Below are 22,425 nucleotides of genomic sequence, written 5' to 3' on the forward strand. Positions count from 1 at the left end.
GAACAATAATATAGGAATTAGACTAGATTTTTTTCATAGGTCTCTTCCAGTTCTAGAAATATGATATTTTGATACATATTCATACTCAGAAATATCATGGATCCTTTGAAGTCATGAATTTTAAAATATTTGGTAAATTTTATTTTTTATTTACAAAAAGGCTTCTAAATCCTTGAAAATATTTAATTGGATGTGATATAAATTTCCCTTAACTAATTCACTACTTAAGTCACTTATAAGGACAGGCTTTGCTTAATCTGCTTTTATAGGAGACTAATAGGAGACCATTATCCTTTCGGTATAGAGAGATTTATTCACATATCCTCCATTAGTGTTAATGGGAGGTGTCCGTGTAAATCACCAGACACGAGTAGGAGAAGGCACCTCTCACCATCTATTTGGTAATTGGCTATTTCAATTGAAAAATAATTTTTGGATAAGAAAAAAAAGTAATGTCTTTAAAGTAATTATCTAATTTTAAGACTGCATTAAAATAGGAATAATGGGTGGCCCAACACTTCACTGGATTTAGTTTCTAACTCTGTCCTGTCTCAGTTCATCACACACATAACAATGGATTTGACAATAAGAAAGGAAGAAAGCAGAAGGGATGCTTAGAGCTGCTGCTTAAGATATGCATTAAATGATAAGTAATAATGTTGACGTGTATCATTAAGTTAACAGAATGGAGCAAAATAGAGGCACACTGTTTCCTTCATATGGCACGTTTGCTACACGTGAATCTCAGACTAACACTGCATTTGCTTAACATTTTCATCATATTATTTTAAGAAGTACAATGTTTTCCAAATGTCATATCACTCTTCACGTTTTTTAAAAGAAATACTATATTACTACTCAAGCATATGGCCTTGTCAGAGTGCTGGGTACAATTATGTATCCCTCCAAATATCACATACATATGGTTACATTTCAGTTATTCATTCCACAAAACAACAACTTTCATGTGCTTAATGTAAAGCAAGGTGGAGTATGTCAAATTGCATGGTGTTACAAATAGTTATATGTTAATAAATTTACCAGGTCCCCTTAAAATAAAGCAAAAGGATTAAAATTGTTGGAAACAATGGGTTTCATCCCAGATTTAGGAGCCTGTTTTGAGAGACTTGAGATTCACAACAACCAGTAGACTAAGTTAGCTGTGGATGATTTGGTTGAAATCCTATATCATAGGCACTGCACTGATTTAAAATGCAAGTATGTGTAATCGAACATTTGCAAATCTGTACTAGAAGTGTGCTGCTACAGATCAGATGCCTTGTTATTGAGGAATAAGACAATTTCTTAAATAGAGGTTGGAAATGCAGCAGAAGTTAATTTTTGCTATACAAATCTAATTGTGTGTTTTATTTTCATTTACCAGATTAAATATAGCCCTGCTTTTTACTTCTTTCATTTCTTTCTTTTCTTCCTTTTAAATGTGACAGTGTCAGAGTGCATACTGGGATGGATACTTCTTAATTAAAACCTGAAGTCACATATACACAAATAAAAATAAAAGTGAGGACAACAAAAAAGAAAAAAAATAGAGTCCTGAATATTGGCATTCAACAAAAAGCATCTTTTTTGGAGGTGAGGGAAGGAACAAAAATTAAATGTTCCTTATTCTGTTTTAAATGCTTTCACAATTAAAATTATATACCTACTTTTTTGAGACCAAAAGAAAAAAAAAAAAACAAGATGCACTGCAGGAGGAAGTCCAGAAAGAAACAGAAAGGGATGTTTCTCCCTTTGTGACATTTTTCACTCTCTCAGCCTTGCATATTTGCATTAAAGTGATTGTGAATAATGTACATTTGACCAGTGCTGTCTGCAGAACTAATGCCTATTAAAGTGATGGGAAGTAGCATATGTTGTGCCTAGGGCAGAGAAAGTCCAATCACCCCCACTGTGAGAGTCTCAAACTAAAATGCAGGACAGCCTGGGATTTAGCCTAAATGAACCCAGCAGGGAGAAGCAGGACACAGTCCCCCAGTCCACATTTAAGCTTCCAACCTAAGATTTTTAAAGGAGTTTGCTTCAGGGGAAAAAAAGGGGCCTGTAGCCTGCAAAAGGCACTATACTGATTTTTGTGCTCTATACTTTCTTGGTAAACATAGGAAGCCATGAAAGTCAAGAGAGTGGACAAGTACTTTTTTGCTTCTGAATCAAGGTACATACACTTTACATACTCTATTGCTACTAAAAGCAACCTTCCCCTCTGTTCTGGCTAAATGCTAGAATTTTTTGCCAGGCTACAGTTTTGTCCATAATTGAAAAATGTTTGGGGTTTGTGGTTTCACTTTGGTGTACGAGTGCTATGCTGCAATTTAACCACTTTGCAAAGCTTTGGGGGCTAATGACATAATCTTTCCCTGGCTTCTAGCATCATGATCATATTCAAACCAGACTCTATCCTACTTCAGCTCTATAGAGCTCAAGATGGCACTTATAGAGACACTCAAGAATAAGAAATTTAACAGCTCTCAGGAAATAACATTGCTAAATTATTATGTTTATATCAAAATCATATATTCAGTGCTAAGAGGAACCTTACAGAACAATATTTAACAGATAAAGAGACCGAGGTGCTGAAAAGTAAGTTGACTTGCCCAGTGTCATTCAGATAAGAGAGAAACAGAGCCAGAAGCTAAACCCAGATCTTCTGACTGCAGAATAAACATTTCTTTCCACTGTATCCTGCTATTATTCTATTAGGACTTTTGCTACTTAACTCCTTAATGGTATTATTAGAGGGAAAATATGGTAAATAGAATGTTAGGAACATCTGTCTTTGCTTCATTTATTCATCAATCTATTCACTCAGTCATTCATTTTATCAGGCATTCATATAAGGAATGGGAAGCTAGGTGGCACAGAGAATAGAATGCTGAGCCAGGAGTCAGGAACATCTTTCCAAAGTTCAAATCTGCCCTCAGTCACTTACTGATTGTATGACTTAACTGCTTGCCTCAGTTTCTCATTTGTAAAATGAGCTAGAGAAGGAAATACTGATACTTCAGTATCTTTGAAAAGAAAACCTTAAATGGGGTCAGACATGAGTGAAATAACTAAACAACAACAATGTAGGGAGCTATATTTGAGACAAATTTGGGATTTAGGGTTTCACAAAAGGATTAACCTACACTTCTATAGTCAATATGTGTCATAAATGATAACTGAACCATGGTCTTTTTGAGTTCAAGAACAACCTATGCTATGATGTCTCTTCCTACATTTATATTTATAGAAAATAAAATTTGCCTTAAATATGAATTGTTGGCATGTGATGTGAAAAAGTGTGACCCTGACAAACAGAGATACCATTGAAATGACTTGGTCTATTTTCATCTTTCATATTCCTTTAAATTCTTTAAAATTGTTGCTACTATAAAAATTTTGTGAATGGCACAGAATAGAGGCCAGAGGCAAACCACTGACATCAGTTTATTGACCAATTCTAATGGGATTGTAAAGGCCATAAGTTGGAAGTTTTTCATCAGTTTGCTAGATATTCTTTGTCCTATGTGTTTAATTCTGTTTCTTCTAGGTCAGATTCAGAGTTTGGTAGATCAAGGACCTACAGGATCTTCAATGGAAAGATAACTGACTCATTGTAACTGGCACTTAGAATATCAGAGTTTACATATTGGTTATTAAGGTGTTCTTGACCAAATCATTGAAGTTCTCTTTGCTATTATTTCTTTATTTGTAAAATGGTGAAAAGTGACATTAATATAGCAACACCCTCCCAAGGCTCATTCTGGAGACCAAATGAGATATCATTTGAGAAAGCACTTGACAGATAACTGAACAGCAGTAGATAAATGTGGTTTAACATTATTCTTCAAGACTCACCATGATTTTCCAAACTTATTTCACAGAAAGCCTCATATCTAAAGTTTGGAGCTAAATCTACCATATATGGTATGTGTTTGTATCTATACAAATGTATATATCATATCTGTGTACATATATATGTTTGCATATATACAATTGTGATTACAGTATATACAGTTTCATATGTATAATTGTGCTTATAAGGCTTTGCCTTTTATTTTATCATAAATTAGGATAGCAAAAACAGCCTTGTTAACAACATGTAAAAGTTATGATTCTGTATTAGAATAAAGGTAGAAAATACCCTGTGGCAACGCTAGAATCTGTATCCTAACAAATAAACTTTCATTTGACACAATTCAAATTCAATTCAATAAGTATTTATTAAGTATATGAGATTTGCCAAGCACTGTGCTAAACCCTGGGAATACAACAAAACATTTCTTTACTTCAAAAAGTTTACATTTTATTGTTCTACAAGAAAAAAAAGTACTTGTCAGATACACAAATCAATGAATGAACTTTATATTTAAAAGAAATAGCAAGTTACACATAATAGATTTGCAATTTCATGTGCAATCATTTTTATTATTCTATGCTGTAGAAATACATGTTTTACTCTATAAATTTAAAACTTCATAAATACAAATTTTAAAAAGAAATTATCATGTATATTTTAGGCACTGTGTTAAGGACTAGAAATTTTAAAGGGCAGCAAAAAACAGTCCTTGCCTTCAATGAGCTTACATTCTAATAATAGAGACTATATGTATGAAAATAGGCAAATCCAACATATCTACAGATGAGAGAGTAAGTAGGTTCAGAGAGAAAATTTGTAGATCCTATTGTATTGAAGACTCAATAAAGGATGATCTTTTGATTCATAGAATTGACTAACTCTTCAGATTTTATTCTTAATATTGCTAATTTTGCCTTAACCATAATACTAATATAGGAGGATATGAAAAAGTATAGAAAATGTTCTCTTCCCTCAAAAAGCTGACAAACAAGTGACCAGAAAAAAATATTTTTGCTATCCAAATGATATTTTTAATGTGATTATAAAATAATACATTTTTGTGTAGCTTTGATCTATTAAGGTCAAACAGCTTTTTGTTGCACAGGAAATGAGAATTGACTGCTACCAAAAAATATCATTTATTCTTTGGAGAGCACATCTTTATCATAGAAAGAGAAAGTGTTCAAGAGGTAACATAAGGTAGTGCTAGATTTGAATTCAGGAAGACCTTATTTTAGATCACATTTCAGATTTTTTTAAACTATGTGATGGGACTCATTTCACTTCTGAGTCTCAATTCCCCCATCTGAAAATGGAGTGTCTAAAGTAATTGTATCACAGAATTCCTGAGAGGCTCAAATGAGATTATATTGGTCATGTGTTTTATTACCTTATAATATTATATAAATGTTAATAATAACTCTCATTAGACCTGAAAGGGACTTAGAAAAGATCACCTAACCTACATCCTATTTTTTTAAGGGTAAGGAAAGTATACTTTAGAAAGGAAAATGACTTAACATAGGGTCATGCAGTGAGTAAATGGCACAAACTGGATTTAAACAAAGATCTTTTGCCTCTTAGCCAATTGCATCATACTGGCTTACTGTTTTCTGGAACTTTAGGAGTTCCTTTGGGACTATCAGAACTGATAGAAATTGGTGCTGTGATGAATTACATTTATCATCATCTCCTTCATTCCCCTTATTTTCCTTGCACTGCTTTATTTGCAAAACAAGGTCTAAAGCCCATGAATCTTGCTATCTTCCAGCTGTAACATTTTGACCCAGACAAAATTACAGCTAATAATTCAAAGCAAAAAGAATTTTTTTAAAAAAATACATGAGCCAGCTAGTTTGCTTTGGGATTCCAATGAAACATTTTAAAAGCAAGGGGAAAAAAAGTTTTAAGAGGATACTGTTATGAGGCAGGTTGAGATATATGGTAGTACAGAGAAAGAGAGGTAGGAATTAGAATTAAAAGATTAATTCTAACTTCAATCCTCCAGTTTACTTTCTCTATGACTAGAATTTGATCATTGTAGCTTTCTGGGCTTGAGTTTCCACATGTGTAAAATCATATGATGGATTAAATTATTTCTAAAGGTCCTTTCAACCTCATTGACATGATGGATTCACTACTAAACTTCAGGAAGAATCTTGTTTGAATCAACACTTCAAAAACTTATCAAATTTATTTCAGATTCTCTTATTTTCAATTTCATCATTTCTAAAATGGAAATAACAATACACATTTCTTATTTTACAATGTTGTTGTGAGATAATCTTTAAAGTGCTATAGAGTATAATAATAATAATAATTATTATTATTATTATTAATAACAAGCAGTAGTTTGGTCTTTACTCTTTGAGGCTTAAATCTCTTGTTTCTATCTAGCTATGTGATCCAAAGAATTCAAATGATTATGTTATAGTTGATATAATCTCATTTATATTCATACTACTTGCTAAAACTAGGAAAATGACATTGATAGGTTAAATAATTTAGCCAGGGTTGCTCAGTTAATCAGAAGAATGGGGAATCAATATTCCTACCTATCTATCCATCCTATCTGTCTATCTATCTATCTAACTGTGTCCTTCACACACAATAAAATGTAAGATCCATAAAGAAAAGAAGTATTTAATTTTGTCATTATATCCCTAATACTGAGTGTGATGCTGAAATAAGGCTTTCTGACTAATTGCTTTATGTAGTAAGAATACTACTAATAATATTTACACTACTTACCTGGAAAGGTTCTTGTAAGAGAAGAATGTTGTAAACTTAAAATGCTAAAGAAAGGTAAGTGAATTGTTGTAAAGTATTCTCATCTTTCCTTGAAGTCTACATTTCTGATTAAGTCATAATTGAGACTATTTAATAAAAATAATGAACTTAGAGAGCTGCTCTAATTGTCTTCCCTTGAAAACCCTGAGTTTTGAAGAAAAGTTTTTATATCCTTTTATATCCTTTAGTCTATCTGTTTACATCACAAAGAGCCACAAAAGCTAGCTCTTTTGGGGGCACCAGGTATTTTCTACCCAGTTTCTGTCTTTTTTTTTTTTAGGATTGTCTTTCTTCTACCTTATTCTCAAGAGTTCCTCTTTTCTCCCCCCCCCACTCCATTACATCAAGGTAAATGAGAGAAGCATCATATACATGTATATATAAATACATATGTATATAAATATTTATAGAAAAACATTTTGTTATATAAAAACAAAATTTGGGAAAAACATGGGTATACAAAAAATTAGAATAAGTTAACAAATTGTGATACACAGATGTAATGAAAGATTCTGCTTATCCACGAAATAACAATATGAGGATTCAGTGGAATATGAAAAGATTTCAATAAAGTTATCCAGAATAAAGAAAACAGAAGCAAAAGAATATAAATAATCACTACAGTAATATAAGTAATATGAGAATATAATCACTACAGTAATGTAACATTAAAAGCAGTCAAACTCATATGAACAGTCTCAATCCCAGATAACTGATTAGGAAACATATTTTACTTTCCTTAGTAAAAAGATGAGGATTATTGGTATGGGATTTAGTAAATACTTTTGGAGTATATAGGCTGCTCCTGGAGGACCAATACTTCTGGGGTGAGAGCTTGCTGAGCCTTCGTCAGGGCTAGTCATCCATGTTTCATGTCCACCTGTCACTTCTGGTTCCAATAAACTTGTAGCACATACAATTGCCACATCCCAGTAAAACCATCTTGGGATGTGGGCAAAACCAGGTTGAGAGTAACCTATAAATCTCATCCTGATGATTATTTAGAGAAATGTCTACCCCCAAGCATATCTACTTGCTGATGGGGTAAGAGGATGAGGAAAATTTGTCCAACAGTCAAAAAAGCAGTTGAAGCAGGCACAGTGGAGGACTTAGAACTTGGTTCAGGTACCAGTGGTACTAAGGTCATCCACTGCATTCTGGATTTTGGAAGACTCTGGAAGAGAGAATGAGACTTTGCGTAGCTCAGATACAAGTTGACATCACTATCCTTTTCAAAAAACAGAGGACAATGACAAATAATTTATTGGTATTTTTACAAGGGTGAGTTCAATGTAGGCAGGAATGTAAAGGGTAGAAGAGTAAAAGGAAATGACAAAACTATTTTTAAAAAAAGGAATGGGTTCTCACCACACAAAACTAACACCAAAACTAAGATTCTCAGGAGCAAATGTAGTAATAATTTGTCTGAGTAGAATATCCTTTTCTTGACCACATGCACTCGTTTCACCAAGCATCTAGCCCAGGAAACAACTCACAACACTAAAGATTACATTTCTCCTACTCATAAGCCCGTTACCTAGCCAAGGGCTCCTCAGCCAAAACAAAGGATCTCAACTAAAAAAGTAGATTTGGTGGCAATTACCATGTCACTGGCGTCAAAAATGTTACCACTTTACAACTAGTTCAGACCTCCTCAAGTTTTTTTATCTTTTGTTGCTCTAATGCCTCCTTATGCTTTTGATCTTTTCAAAACCTACCTCTTAGTCTTCAATAAAGAAGATTAAAGATTTTGTAGAGGTCAGTGTTGTATTTGCTTGCAAGTTGGGACAGTCATGGAATAAACAAATTCAAAAGAACAAACTCTTTCCATCCCAATTTGTCCTAATGCAAATGAAATAATGAGACACACAGGTAACAAAATATTTTCATTCTTTCATGTTGAAAGCATGCGGGTTCTGTATTTGAAGTAGTATTTTATTTTTGTTCAGGGTACCCAAGAGGAATGTGTTTGGGGACAATGTTTTTTGAAAGGGATATTCATTTCAAGGTCTGACATTTGATCTATTCAACACTATTCAATCATCAATAAGATTTTTTAAACTTTTAATTAGCTTTGCCAAAGGAAGGTGGAAGCATGATTTAACTTCCCAAACCTGTTGGGATCAGCCCTAATATTACAGTGTCATGATTTTTTTTTTCCTTCCCCAGATGTCTGGCGAAAATAACCCAAGGTACTACTGATTTGACTGAATCACAATTCTTCCATGTGGGATTTCTTCTGATCTACATTGATTCCCATTGGAAACAACCCAATGACAGCCCTGACATTGGGGAGAAGGAAGACAGAAGCTGTCCTTGGTGTTTCTCCTCTCCATTCACATTGCTGGGCAGGAAGAAAGGAGTAAAATCAAAGAAAATTGAAATAGTTAACCTTGCTTCTCCCATTTTAAAACTAAGGTCAAGTATACTTACAGCTACAGCAAAAGAATTTTTAAGCTTAGAAGAATACAACTAAAGAAATCACTATTACAAAAGTAAATTGAATAGACCAGAACACCAGGGGTTGAAAGACCTCACACATATATCTATACTCTTGTTTGTAGTTCAAAAACCACATAGGTGTGCAAATGTGTTTCCATATCTTCATGGCTTTTTCTTTTATAGAGAATATATGAAATAGTTCAATAAGAACAAAGTATTCTGTGATCCAGATTAAATTCCTTTTGTTTTCTCTGACTTTGTAAGGAGATCACTATTGAATAAGCATATAACAGAATGATAGATAAGAAAGTGGATGGACATGATGAGCCATTTGCAAGGCCTTCTGTATTGTTTATCCAAATGGATTCAATGGAGAGCTCGCCACAATTCTTTCCCTAATTACTATTCTATGTGTATTAATAGAGTAAAAATTGGCAACTTCTTATTTAATTTTTGTTTTTATTCTCCACAAAGTCCTAGACTACTGTGGTGTGGAGGAAATCTGAATATTCAAGAGTTGGACCAGTAAAGCACAGGCTCTGGCATATATTACCATGTTGGAAAGGTTTCAGATACATTTCTACCTATAGACTGCTTAATTTCTAAGAAACAGAAATTTCAGAGCTACATCTAGGTAAGTTGCCTTATCATTTACAAATTTTGTTATAGTAACCCAGAAAATTAAAATAAATGCACCACACCACAGGTTTTTCTTGGAATGGCAAATAAAGAAGTTGGCAGCATCAGTTTACTAAGTACCTACTACGTGCCACACACTGTGATAAGGTCTGGGAATAAAAGAAGGGGAAAAATATTTCTTGATCTCAAAAACTTCACAATATTATGGGGGGATGGAGAGACAATATGAAAACAACCCTGTACAAACAAGATGTATAGGATAAATTGGATCAAACAGGTTTATTAATCAATTATAATTTTTCTTTTTAAGTAATCTATTTATTTCTTGTTTACTACCACTAAATGAAAAATGGACAAAAGAACAGATGTCAACATTGACTATCACCAGTTTTTAAGTAACATTAACCTCTACAAATCAATTGCCACCAGAAGACCAAAAGACCCTGGAAATGATTTCAGTCAGCAAATATTTTTTTCTCACTGCCACCTGCATTCATGTCACAATTCCCACCTATATTCCCCTTAAACTTTGTACTTTCCTCCAGGAACTACCCTGGGCTTTGAAAGGTGACCTCTTAACTTATCTTGTCTCAGACATTTAGTCACCTCACTTGCCAAATACTAGCTCCAAATCATATAATTGTACATGTATCATCTTCTCTTTTCAACATCCTTTCATATGCTACCTTTTCCCACTAAGAGGATAAGCTGTCTTGGTTTTTTAATCTCCCCTTTCCCTATCTCTTTCTTTCATCTATGTCTATCATTATCAAGAAGAGAGATATTACAATCAAAAACAATATACCAAGTAATATTTCAAATTTCTTTTTAAAAAAATCTCACAAATGAGGATGGTGAAAGTTCTCATTTCACAAAAGAATCAGAAACATGAAGAGAGTTTCAAGTTTTATAATTCTTGGTAATAGATCTGATTAAACAAAATCATTCCAAGGTCACTTAAATATGAAACTAAAAGGAATAAACATTTGAAAATGTAAAAATAATTCTAAGTATTCTGTAACACAGTCTTTCCTCCCTCAGTTACAATGTAGCCATGATAGCTGGACTATATCATAGTACTTAAAGTACCACATGAGGAAACAAAAATTGAAGAAATAAGGATGAAAAAGGAGCTAGATTAGACCAAGTAGATATAAAGGAGGTCTAGTCTGAAAGCAGCACAATTCTGAGGTTCTTAGGGATCAATTTTTAAGCTATTATGAAAGAGGGAAACAAACATTGAGAAAAAATCACCAATTAAATAAAGGGAAGGAGAGAATTGATAAAATAAAAATAATTGCTGATCTATCTTTTAAAAATTGATGACGGGGTATGTGTAGAACTTGCCCCATCTGTTTCCAGCTTCTGTGACCTAGCACAAGATATGAGCACTTTGAGGTTGATGAAGAAGCCTCAAGCTGCTTCCTATCAGCTGTGGTGATTCATCAATGAAGGACTGAAGTTCTTTAGGAATAATGAACCATTCTCCTTTTTGTCCACTTGTCAAGATTTGAGAACTCAGTGGATCTTTGGGAATGGATTAAATCTCTCCTTGTTTCTCCCTTTCTTTGACCCTCCAAATAACATCATGTAATTTTAAGACGTTTACTGAGGAGTTTAACAAGATTGGCCTTTCTCCATCTCAACAACATGTGAACTGATCCCATCTAACTGCTCCAGGGGAGAAGTTGTGGCATATTATGAAAACTTAAACCTAGATTTCTTTATTTTATTTTATTTTACGTAATTAGGTGACTAAGCATTGATCTCTTGATGGCTGAAACCAAGTTTGAAAGCCCACTTGTGAATTCAACTTATTCTGTTTTCCCAGACCCTTAGGTGAAAGGAGCTGAATTCCAGAAAACATCTCAGCTTTTACACTGAACCATTAGAGAAGAAGACTAATACTTTGATCATCAAAAGATATCAACTAAGAAGGGGACAGTGCAGAGCAGATATGAAATGTAAAATCCTTCCTTAATAGTTTTAGAAAACATTTTATATTTTGATAGTTTGAGGGCTTAACCTTTTGGCAGAGTATCACAGGAGTTATTTTTGCTGTTTTTTAGCTTTTTGTTTTTTAAATTGTTATATCAATTAGAGTTTGTGAAAGTCTATCATATTAAATATTTATTTTGTAAGTAGGAAATAAATATCTGCTCCATATCCTATTACCACCAATTGTTAAGTATTTTTCTATACGTTTTTGGGAGGAGAACCTAGATATTAACCTAAACCTAAACTCTAAATAAATCTTCCCCAGGAGTCCAAGCCAGAGGGGAAAAGAATAAAAATATGAAAAATGGAGTGAGCCTGTTCTGGACCCATGAAAAAGTACTTCAGGAATCCCTTAGTTGATCAGTAGAAGGTACACCCATTCATTCTACTATTTGTGCTCCACAGTTGCTTTAATTGTTGGAATAAAATAAAGAGATGTAAACTTGACAAAGGTATTGCCACAGCAATGAAAGGTATCTAACAAACAGTTGAAAAGAAAAAGGGATTCCCCGGAAATGAGACATCTTCCACATGCTCCTGTTTACAATTGACTGTGTTTATGGCATGAAGTCCTTGGAGATTTTAGAATCTCTTAGATGAGTTTCCTAATTATTCAAAATAATTCAACCTAAGTATCCATAAAATAGAAAACAATTGAATGAAGACCTCCCATTGTCCATACTATAATAAGAAATTGGTGATAGTTCATAGAGTCAGTCCATCAGTTAAAGATAGGGAGAGAGAGAGAGAGAGAGAGAGAGAGAGAATGAATTATATATATATATATATATATATATATATATATATATCTTGGGTAAATATCATGTATGGACAATTGAGCTGGGTCTAGACATAATTAGGAAGAGGAGGGAGAGCTTGATTGAGTTTAGAAATTGCAAAACTATTTTAATGAAGCTAAGCTTTTCTCTGAAACATAGATTCTTATTTTTAAAGTCAACATTTTCCCAGCAATGAAACATTGCCACAAGTCATAAAATACCACAGTTTCTAAAAATTAAAGTTGAAGTTATCCTGAAAGGCAATAGAGAGGTGCATATTTGACATGGATAGGCTACAACATACTGATATGTAGAATTGTGCAGGAGAATGTCATAGGGAAATGCAAAAAGTGGGCATGTCTTTAAGAAAATAATCTATACATACATCCTGGATATGATTTGATGGAGATTTGAAAAGGGAAGAGACATATTTTTATAAATCATAAAGCATTGTTTCATTACCAGGAGAATGTTGATGTTAAAAAAAAATATGGACCTTTGTTTGAGGAAGAAATCTGTGTTCATTTAAAAAAAAAATGTTTGTAATATCTAAAAGCAAACTGGCCTCTCTCCTCTTCCTATTCAAATTTGTATTCATTAAGAAATTTTTATAATGTCTAAAACCATATTAGCCTTTCTCTTCTCTTCCTATACAATTCTTGACCCATATGGTATGTTTGTCCAAGATAAACCCCATTATTTTATAGATGAAAAAAGAAACACAGAGATGTTGACTTGCCCAGGACCACACAGTTAGTGAATGTCTAAGGCAGGTCTTGAACTTGGGTCTTCCTAATTTGAAGTTTAATTTTCTGTGCAATATACTATTCTGCATTTCATTGTTTTAATGCTGTTTTTCAGCAACTGCTTTTCAGTTTAGACAGATATTGACCCAAATTAAATTTTGATCTCTAACACCAAATGGACACACACATACATACAAACTTCAAGCTGGTTAACAGCATTTATTTCTTGTAGTTCTGTAGTTCTGACACAAATACTAATGAAATAGAATGCTTTCAGCACTATGCATAACAATGCCAAACATATTACTCCAGAAATGAATTGTTGCCTTTGTATATCTCTCTATTGTTGCTTTTCATATTCAAGAGACTATTGCTGACTGTGGTATGATCCGTATTCATTGAAAGAGACCAATACCTCCTTTTGAGTTCTTTTGACAGTGGAGATAAATATAATTTTAATTTGCAAACACAATGTATGTTTCTAGGGCCTATTTCTGGGGATGTATATCCTAGAGAAAAGAAAACTTACTAGGGACATGTTAACCATCCTTAAATATTAAAAGAGGAATGAAGATCATTCTGTTTGATTATAATCAGAAAACTAAGATCAATGAAAGGAAGTTACAGAGAAACAGACTTTAATTCTTTTTTTTATTATTATAGTAACTTTTTATTGACAGAACTCATGCCAGGGTAATTTTTTTTGCAACATTATCCCTTGCACTCACTTCTGTTCCGATTTTTCCCTCCCACCCTCCACCCCCTCCCCTAGATGGCAAGCAGTCCTATATATGTTGAATATGTCGTAGTATATCCTAGATGCAATGTATGTGTGCAGATCCAAACAGTTTTCTTGTTGCACAGGGAGAATTGAATTCAGAAGATAAAAATAACCTGGGAAGAAAAACAAAAATGCAAACAGTTTACATTCATTTCCCAGTGTTTTTTCTTTGGGTGTAGCTGCTTCTGTCCATCATTAATCAATTGAAACTTAATTAGGTCTCTTTGTTAAAGAAATCCACTTCCATCAGATTATATCTTCATAAAGTATCGTTACTGATGTATATAATGATCTCTTGGTTCTCCTCATTTCACTTAGCATCAGTTCATGTAAGTCTCTCCAAGCCTCTCTGGATTCAACCTGCTGGTCATTTCTTACAGAACAATAATATTCCATAACATTCATATACCACATTTTACCCAACCATTCTCCAATTGATGGGCATTCCTTCATTTTCCAGTTTCTAGCCACTACAAACAGGGCTGCCACAAACATTTTGGCACATACTGGTCCCTTTCCCTTCTTTAGTATCTCCTTGGGGTATAAGCCCAGTAGAAACACTGCTGGATCAAAGGGTATGCACAGTTTGATAACTTTTCAGGCATAATTCCAGATTGCTCTCCAGAATGGTTGTATGAACAGACTTTAATTCAATCTAAAAAATCTTGTTAGTAACAAGAGCTATCCTAAAATGAAATGGACTGCCTCAGTTGGTGGATAAGTTTGTCATTCCTGGTCCTGACCATTATTTGGTCAAATATTGGGCAATCATTTAACTTGGATTTTGGAGAGGGGATTCAAGTTAGAAATGGCATGTGAGAAACATGTCATACTTTCATTTTTTTCATATTTTCCTCATGTCAATAATTCAAATCAACAATTATTTATTAAGGACCTACTGTGTCAGATATTGAGCTAAACACCCAAAATATAAAGAAAAGCTAAACAAAACAAACAAATAAATAATCACTGCTCTCAAAGAGCTCCCATTCTAGTGAAACAATACGCAAACTATGTTTGAACACAATATTTACAAGCGAAATTGGAGGTGATCAATAAAGGGCAGATGCTATCATTAAGGGGAATTTTATAAAGATTTTTTGTGGAAAGTGAGATTATTAGCTAAGACTTGAAGGAAGTCAGGGAATCCAAGTGACAATGAGGATGGAGAGAATTATAGACATAGGAGATAGCCAGTGAAAATGCCCAGTTAGGAAAAGAACTACCTTATGCATGAAATAGAAAAGAGGCCAGTGTTACTGGATAACAGTGGAAAAACATTAAGACAATTAGAAATATAGAGAGAGAATGGGTTATGAGAGCATTAAAAGCCAAAAAGAGTATTTTTATTTGATTCTTAAGATAACAGAGAACCACTGGGAGTTTACTGACTTCGAAATGACATTATCAAACCTTCATTTTAGGAAGATCATTTTGACAGCTGAGGGGTCTTGAGGCAGAAAAGGCCAAGAAATCCCAATAGCAATCTATTTCAATAGTTCAGATGCTAGGTGATGAGGACTTACACCAGTGGTAGCAGTATCTGAGATAGTATAAAATATTTAAAAGATGTTGAGAAAATAGAAATAACAAGACTTGGTGACTGATTGGATATAGCTGGGAGAGGAAGTGAAGCATCAAGGAACACTAAGGAACACTAGATGACTAGGATGATAATGGTGTCCTTAGCCATAACAAGTTAATTAAGAAGAGGGAAGAGGCAGAAAATGAGGAGATAATCAATTCTGTTTTAGACATGTGGAATTTAAGACATCTAAGAGATATCCAGTTCAAGATATGAAATAGGCAGATAGAGATGTGAGGCTAGAGTTCAAGACAAAAGTCAGGGCTGGGCAAATAGATCTGAGAATCATCTAAATAGATATGAAAATTGAATCTATAATCATTGATGAGATTCATTGATTAGGTCCTTGAGGAACAACACTAACTTGTGAGCATGACTAAGATGAAGTTTCAGCAAAGAAAATCAAAAGTAGAGTTCAGATAGGTAGAGGAGAATCAAGAGAGAGCAGTATCACAAAAGCCTAGAGAGAAGGGAGTATCAAGAAAAAGAGGTGATTATAATGTCAAAATCTACAGAGAAGTCCAAAGTATCCACATAGATTTCAAAGGCTAGTCCATATTCTGTCTTCAAAAAGTAACTGAGGTATAGATAAAAAGGCCAGGGATCCAGAGTCAATAGGACTATGCTAAAATTTTGTTTCTGACACTTATTAGCTATGTGATCTTAGGCAAGTCTTTTTAATTACTATTTAGGTTTCTTTATTAAACTAGATGATCTCAAAGATCCTTCTTAGCTCTAACTCTATAATATTATTTTCCTTATATTGGTTATTTTATAGGATTGTTGTAAGAATCAAAATGAGATAATGAATATAAAGAGTCATGTAAATATCAGCTATTGTATATCAGTGTGAATTGCAAGAATAGACTGTCAAATTTATTATCTTTATATCTCCAGTGTCTAAGCACAATGCATGACACATAGTAGGTATTTAACAAATGCTTCTTGGTGAATTTATATATTGCATGACTAAAGGAAGCCTTATAATAGTAAGTTATCAATTATCATCCTTTCAAATTAAAACCCCAACTCCAAGTCAAGCATTTTTGCACTGGAAGATGCCAATTTTACAATGCTTAGTGGGTTTTTAATTTTTGTTTTGTTTTGTTTTGTTGTGTTTTAGTTTGGTTTGGTTTTTCATGCCTTCAGTTGAGTTGTAAGATTAGTACATAGAACTTATCCCCACTGCCAAGACTGTTAGAATTTCCAATAGTATTATCAAGAATTGATAACTTGGATTCAAAATTCAACCAAAGCTAAAGCTTGGCAAACAAGATCTCAGCAAAAGACCCTAAAGAGACATTTTCTGGAAACTATTGTAATATACAATATATTTAAATATTTCAGAGCTAAAGGGGATCAAAGACATCAGTTGATAAAACCCTTTAATTTCATATAGGAAAAAGTTATTTTTATATCCCTTTTACAAATGAAACAACTAAGAATCAAGGATTATAAGATTCAAAATACTGTAAGAACTGGAAGGGATCTCAAATGCCATCTAATTCAATCTCCTATAAACATAGAAAATTATTTTTCCTTTACTGGTTTTTTAAACAATTAAAAATGAGTTTGCAGAGCAGAAAACTGGAAATGGAGGGGATGTCCATCAACTAGAGAATAGCTGAATAAATTATAGTATGTGATTATGATGGGATATTTTGCCCTCTCAGATTCAATTATTCATTTGCTTATTTATCAGATTTTTTTTTTGGACTAAGTGAAAGAGATTCTTTGTCTCAATTGCTACCTAGTCTGCATCCCTGAACGGCTGTGGCCTCAGTCAAACTAAGACCTTTTTAAGACCCTAGCTGAAAAAGGCCAAGGTCTCCCATTTCATCCAGGACCATCACCAATCATCTTGATCTCTATGTTGCCACTGTACCTAGATGGCTCTGGAGGGGAAAGTGAAGTAGGTGACATTGCACAACCCTCCTTCACTTAAATTCAATTCATTTACATGTCATGACATCCTTTTCTTGATGTCATGGTCCTCTTCAAGAATGAAGGATAAACAACAGCCTCTGTGAATAAAGTTAACTTGGAAATGGTCAGTTGGGAACTCCTTCCTTCTTTTTTTCCATTCTTTCTTCCTTTCTAGGGTGGGAATAAGGGAGATAATATAAATCTCAAAGTTTTTAAAAAATGTAATTTTTTTTAAAAATGTGACTGAGGGAAATAAAATATTAAAATATTTGGAATAGAAAAAAAAAGATGAGTTTATGAAGATTTGCATATTTGTTCAATAAAAATTAAAACCTCAATGGTTAAAACTCAGTTTTTATAAAAGTTGCATTTAATCAAAGGACATGATTGAAACAACTGAATAACTTATTTTTAAAATTTCAATAACTATTTCACAAAAATCTTTCATGTAAAGAATTCAAATATTAATAGATTGTATCACATAGGTCTTCACTGCACTTCCAAAGATTAAAATATGCATGTTATAGCTTAGAATTAAAATGTGGAGAGCTTGTGTTTAAAAAAAGTCAAATATCTAATGAAATTGATCATGTAAACATTCTATTAAAAAACAACACTTATTTTTCTTTTTCTTTTACATTAAATAACATTTTATTTTGTTTTTGCAAGGCAATTGGGGTTAAGTGACTACTTCAGGATCACACAGCTGGTAAGTGTTAAATGGCTAAGGTCATATTCGAACTCAGGTCCTTCTGACACCAGAGCTTTTGTTCTATCCACTTCCATATAGCTGCCATAGTACCATTTTTCTTTACAGCATCTTCTGGGTCAACTGAAATAAATTTTGAGGATGCTTCCTATGGTCTCAGCACTGACTGCTAAAGGGGAATGCAAAAACACAGTCTATGCTTTCAAGCCTCTTACATGCTAGTTGAGGAGACAAGACCAATATACAGTACAACAACAAATGATCCAAGAAAGCAGAGCTGGGCCAAAACATTTATATACCTAAGGCAAGGTTTGAAAATTGCGCTTTGTGAAAGTATGAATACAATGTTGTTCCTTAAAAGAATGTTTTATTTCAATTTAGAGGTGCAGCTGTAGCAACAGAGCCAAATCTTTGTTAATCTGTCATTCAAAATAAGTAGATTTATAAAAAATCACAATAAAATGTACCCTGATTGCATACTCCTCCCTCTGTAATAAACTAATAATAGCCCCCAGCCTAAGCTTCTATGGCTCATTGTTTAGGTTTTGATGGCTTAAAATGGGTGTAAATAGCAAATGCTTTCTGTTTGGCATTTCCTTTCCAAATTGATAGTTTGGCATTGGTAAATTAAACCATCTTTTGCCTTAATTCTGACTTATCCCTCAGTAATGTCTTAGACAAACTGAGGTCTGGGAAAAACTTTAATTTAGAAAGGTCAAAGTCATCTACTACATTCAGAGCTATTCATTACCAGTCTTGACTTTTGTCTTACCACTAGAATTTGATGATTGGAGAAGAGACTGATAAGTACACAGCTCTGCCTTTCTTAATTCTAATTCAAGCACAAGTCACGATTGTTATTAGTTCTCTTCTAGAACAGGGGACAAACAACAAAACCCTAAGAAATTTCCCACCTTGCCTTCTAAGTTCTCCTAGAGAGCATATAGAATAAACTGATGATGCTGATTATTAATTGCAATAGGAGTTCCCTGCCGAAGGACACAGTGAGGAACTGCAGTCATTAAAGGCTTCCTAAAGGAGTCAAATGAAAAATTGAATCAAAAGATAGGGTTTGGATAGCAAAAGGAAGAGGATGAGTTATTTTCAATCTGTAGAACATAACACAAAAAGAATTAATTGGTACAGAAGGGTAAAAAAAGGCCAGAATTTAAATTCTAATTCTTATTTAATATCTTTGTTATTTAACTTCTCATGCTCTATATATTCTTCATGTGTAAAATGAGACAGTTACACCATGTAAGAGCCCTTCAGCTATCTTTCTCTGTATTAGTTCATGAAAGTCTCAGTAATTTTTAAAATAATAATTCAAGTAAAGTTTCTTCACTTCGTTAAAACAAGTCACAGTTGGATAACAATCTAAAATTAAAAAAAAAAACACTTTCCTCAACTAGTTAGATGATGAAACAATGTAAATGTAAAGAACAGCAAAATGAACAGGGAAGAAATATGTAATAAAAATGTCCAAGCTTAATCATAGAGAAGAGCTGAAAAGATACATTCTCCAATCCTCTCACCTTTATTGTAGAGATGAGAGACTATGGATATGGAATGTTACACATATTGTTGCACATGATCTATATGGTTTTGCTGATTTTTTTTTTCCTTTATAAGTTTTTGTTACAAGGGATGGTTTGTTGGGAAAAGGAACACAAAAGATATATCTTCTTAAAACAAATGCATCAGTAAAAATAACAACAAATAAAAACAAAACTTGTTTTCAAATAGATTCTGAGGTGAGCTGTGCAAGGATGATAACCTGCATCTTTTAAAGATAGAGGAACTGAAGTTCAGAGAGATTAAATGACTTATCCAAAGCTCCTTTAGCTAGTCAGAAGTGAAACTTGAATCTCTAGGATCCAAGTCCAGTATATTTTGTAATATACCACATTACTATAACATTATCTTCCTAATTTGCAAAATTTCAATCAAAAAGGAAGTTTAACACCTCAACTAACCCATGATGGAAGTAGACATTACTCTGTGATATTTCTGATGTACAGACTCTGCTTGATCATTGCTACTACCTAGGGGTATGCTGGAGCCAGCCTCCAATGGCTATTCATTGTGACTATCTAAATTTTAGAAATATACAAGTGCTACAAATAAAGATTTGATTTATTGTTCTGTTAATTCTCTAGATTTAAGAAAGTGTGGAAAAACTGTTTCTAATGAAAAAAATATCCAAATTCTAATAATTATCTCATTGTGATGCAGACAGAATGCAATTGTCTACTGAGAATCTAAGTGACCTTGGTCGTCATTCATTTTTTCTCTCTAAGCCTCAGATTTCTCTTGTATAACATAAGAATTTTGAACTAGATAAACTTAAAGGTCTCAGTTCTCGTAATACTGCAATTGACATAGGAAATCAGGAATATAGAAATCAATGTTAGAATGTTTTAAAGGGTCATAGGTAGGAATTTCATAAAGCAAAAGAGAAAAGTTTATTCCTGGAACTCACTGAAATATTCAGATTCCAGACTCATCTTTAAGGAAGTTGTTAAGTTATGTCCAATTTTTTGCCATATGCTGCCCATGGGGTTTTCTTGGCAAAGATATTGGAATGGTTTGCCATTTACTTCTCAGTGAATCAAGGCATTCAGAGGTTAAATGAATTGGCTGGGATCACACAGCTAAGAAGTATATGAGATCAGATTTGAATGCAGATCCCAGGTCCAGGGCTTTATTGACTGAGTTATCTAGCTGCCTCCTCTTTAATGAGGAAACTCCTTTAAATTTTCACAGATGAGTTTTCTAGTCATGAAGATAGTTCTTTTAGTCAAGAAAATCCATCTTTCTTCTAGAAAGGTTGCAATAATATGTCATCCCTATAGGAGGATGAAGGATTGTGGTGACAGTATTCTCTGTAAAAATAACTACAATAATAATATTTCATAGTGATAAACACTTTATATTTATACACCAATGAATATCTGTTTTGAAGCATCTTTGTGGTATGGAGAAGACCTTGCTCTAAAGAGCTGAAACTCTTGAGTTGATGCACTGAGGTCAGGATAGCTAAGCACTTGAGGCTAACTACCGATTAGACAGTACTCTATGGATATATGCTTGTGAAATGGCCCTTCCCACTATCCTGTTCTGGCTCAATGATTGGTGTATATAGAGGATTGTAGGAGGGATTAGGGGGGTTGAGTAAGACTAACCAGGGTCACTTTTGCAGTGGACAAGGAAGAAGGAGGTTGTGGAAGATCCCTTCACTTCTACCCCGAAGACCAAGAATAAAGACTAAGGACTTTTGCTTATCCTGACTCCAGCTGATTCTAAGGTATCCTGGGTGCTAGCGCGGTCATCACACCTTGCGATCTCAAAGGCTATGCTATTAGAATGAGAAGGTCATAACTGATAAATGGTTAAAGGATATAAACAGACAATTTTCAGATGAAGAGATTAAAACCACTTTTAGTCATATAAAAATGCTCTAAGTCACTATTGGAGAAATGCAAATTAAAACAGCTACGAAATATACTTCATATCTTTCAGACTGGCTAAAATGATACAAAAAGATAATGATAAATGTTGGATAAAAGATAATGAAAATATGGAAAAACGGGGACGCTAATACATTGTTGATGGAGCTGTGAAGTGATTCAACCATTCTGTAGAGCAAGGGCTATCAAACTGTGCATACCCTTTGATTCAGCAATGTCTCTATTGGATTTGTATTCCAAAGAGATCACAAAAAAAGGGAAAAGGACCCACATCTGCAAAAATGTTCCTGGTAGTGGCAAGGGACTAGAAACTGAGTGGATGTCCATCAGTAGGTGTGATGGCTGCATATTTTAAAATCAGCTAGAGTCAGGAATTCAGGTTAGGGGAAAATCGTCAATCTTTATTCTTAGCAGAGATGAAGAAAGATTGGAGGTAGAAGGGAATCGGCAATAGCCATGTGTGCAGCAGAGTCAAGAAGCTAGCCAGACCAGAAGCCACGATACCAGCAGCCACCAGAATTGAACCCAGCCAGCAATCTCTCTCAGCCTCTCTTCCTCTCTCTCTGTGCCTCCACCCACCAAAATCGTCATTTCCTATACAACACATCAGGACTTGCACAGAGAGTGGGCGGGGGCCATTCTTTACCCAAGCATGTATATTAATAGAGTATAGTCCAATTACTATTTAGCCTCACGTGCTT

The sequence above is a fragment of the Sarcophilus harrisii genome, chromosome 4 (assembly GCF_902635505.1).
Source record: "Sarcophilus harrisii chromosome 4, mSarHar1.11, whole genome shotgun sequence".
Lineage (NCBI taxonomy): Eukaryota > Metazoa > Chordata > Mammalia > Dasyuromorphia > Dasyuridae > Sarcophilus > Sarcophilus harrisii.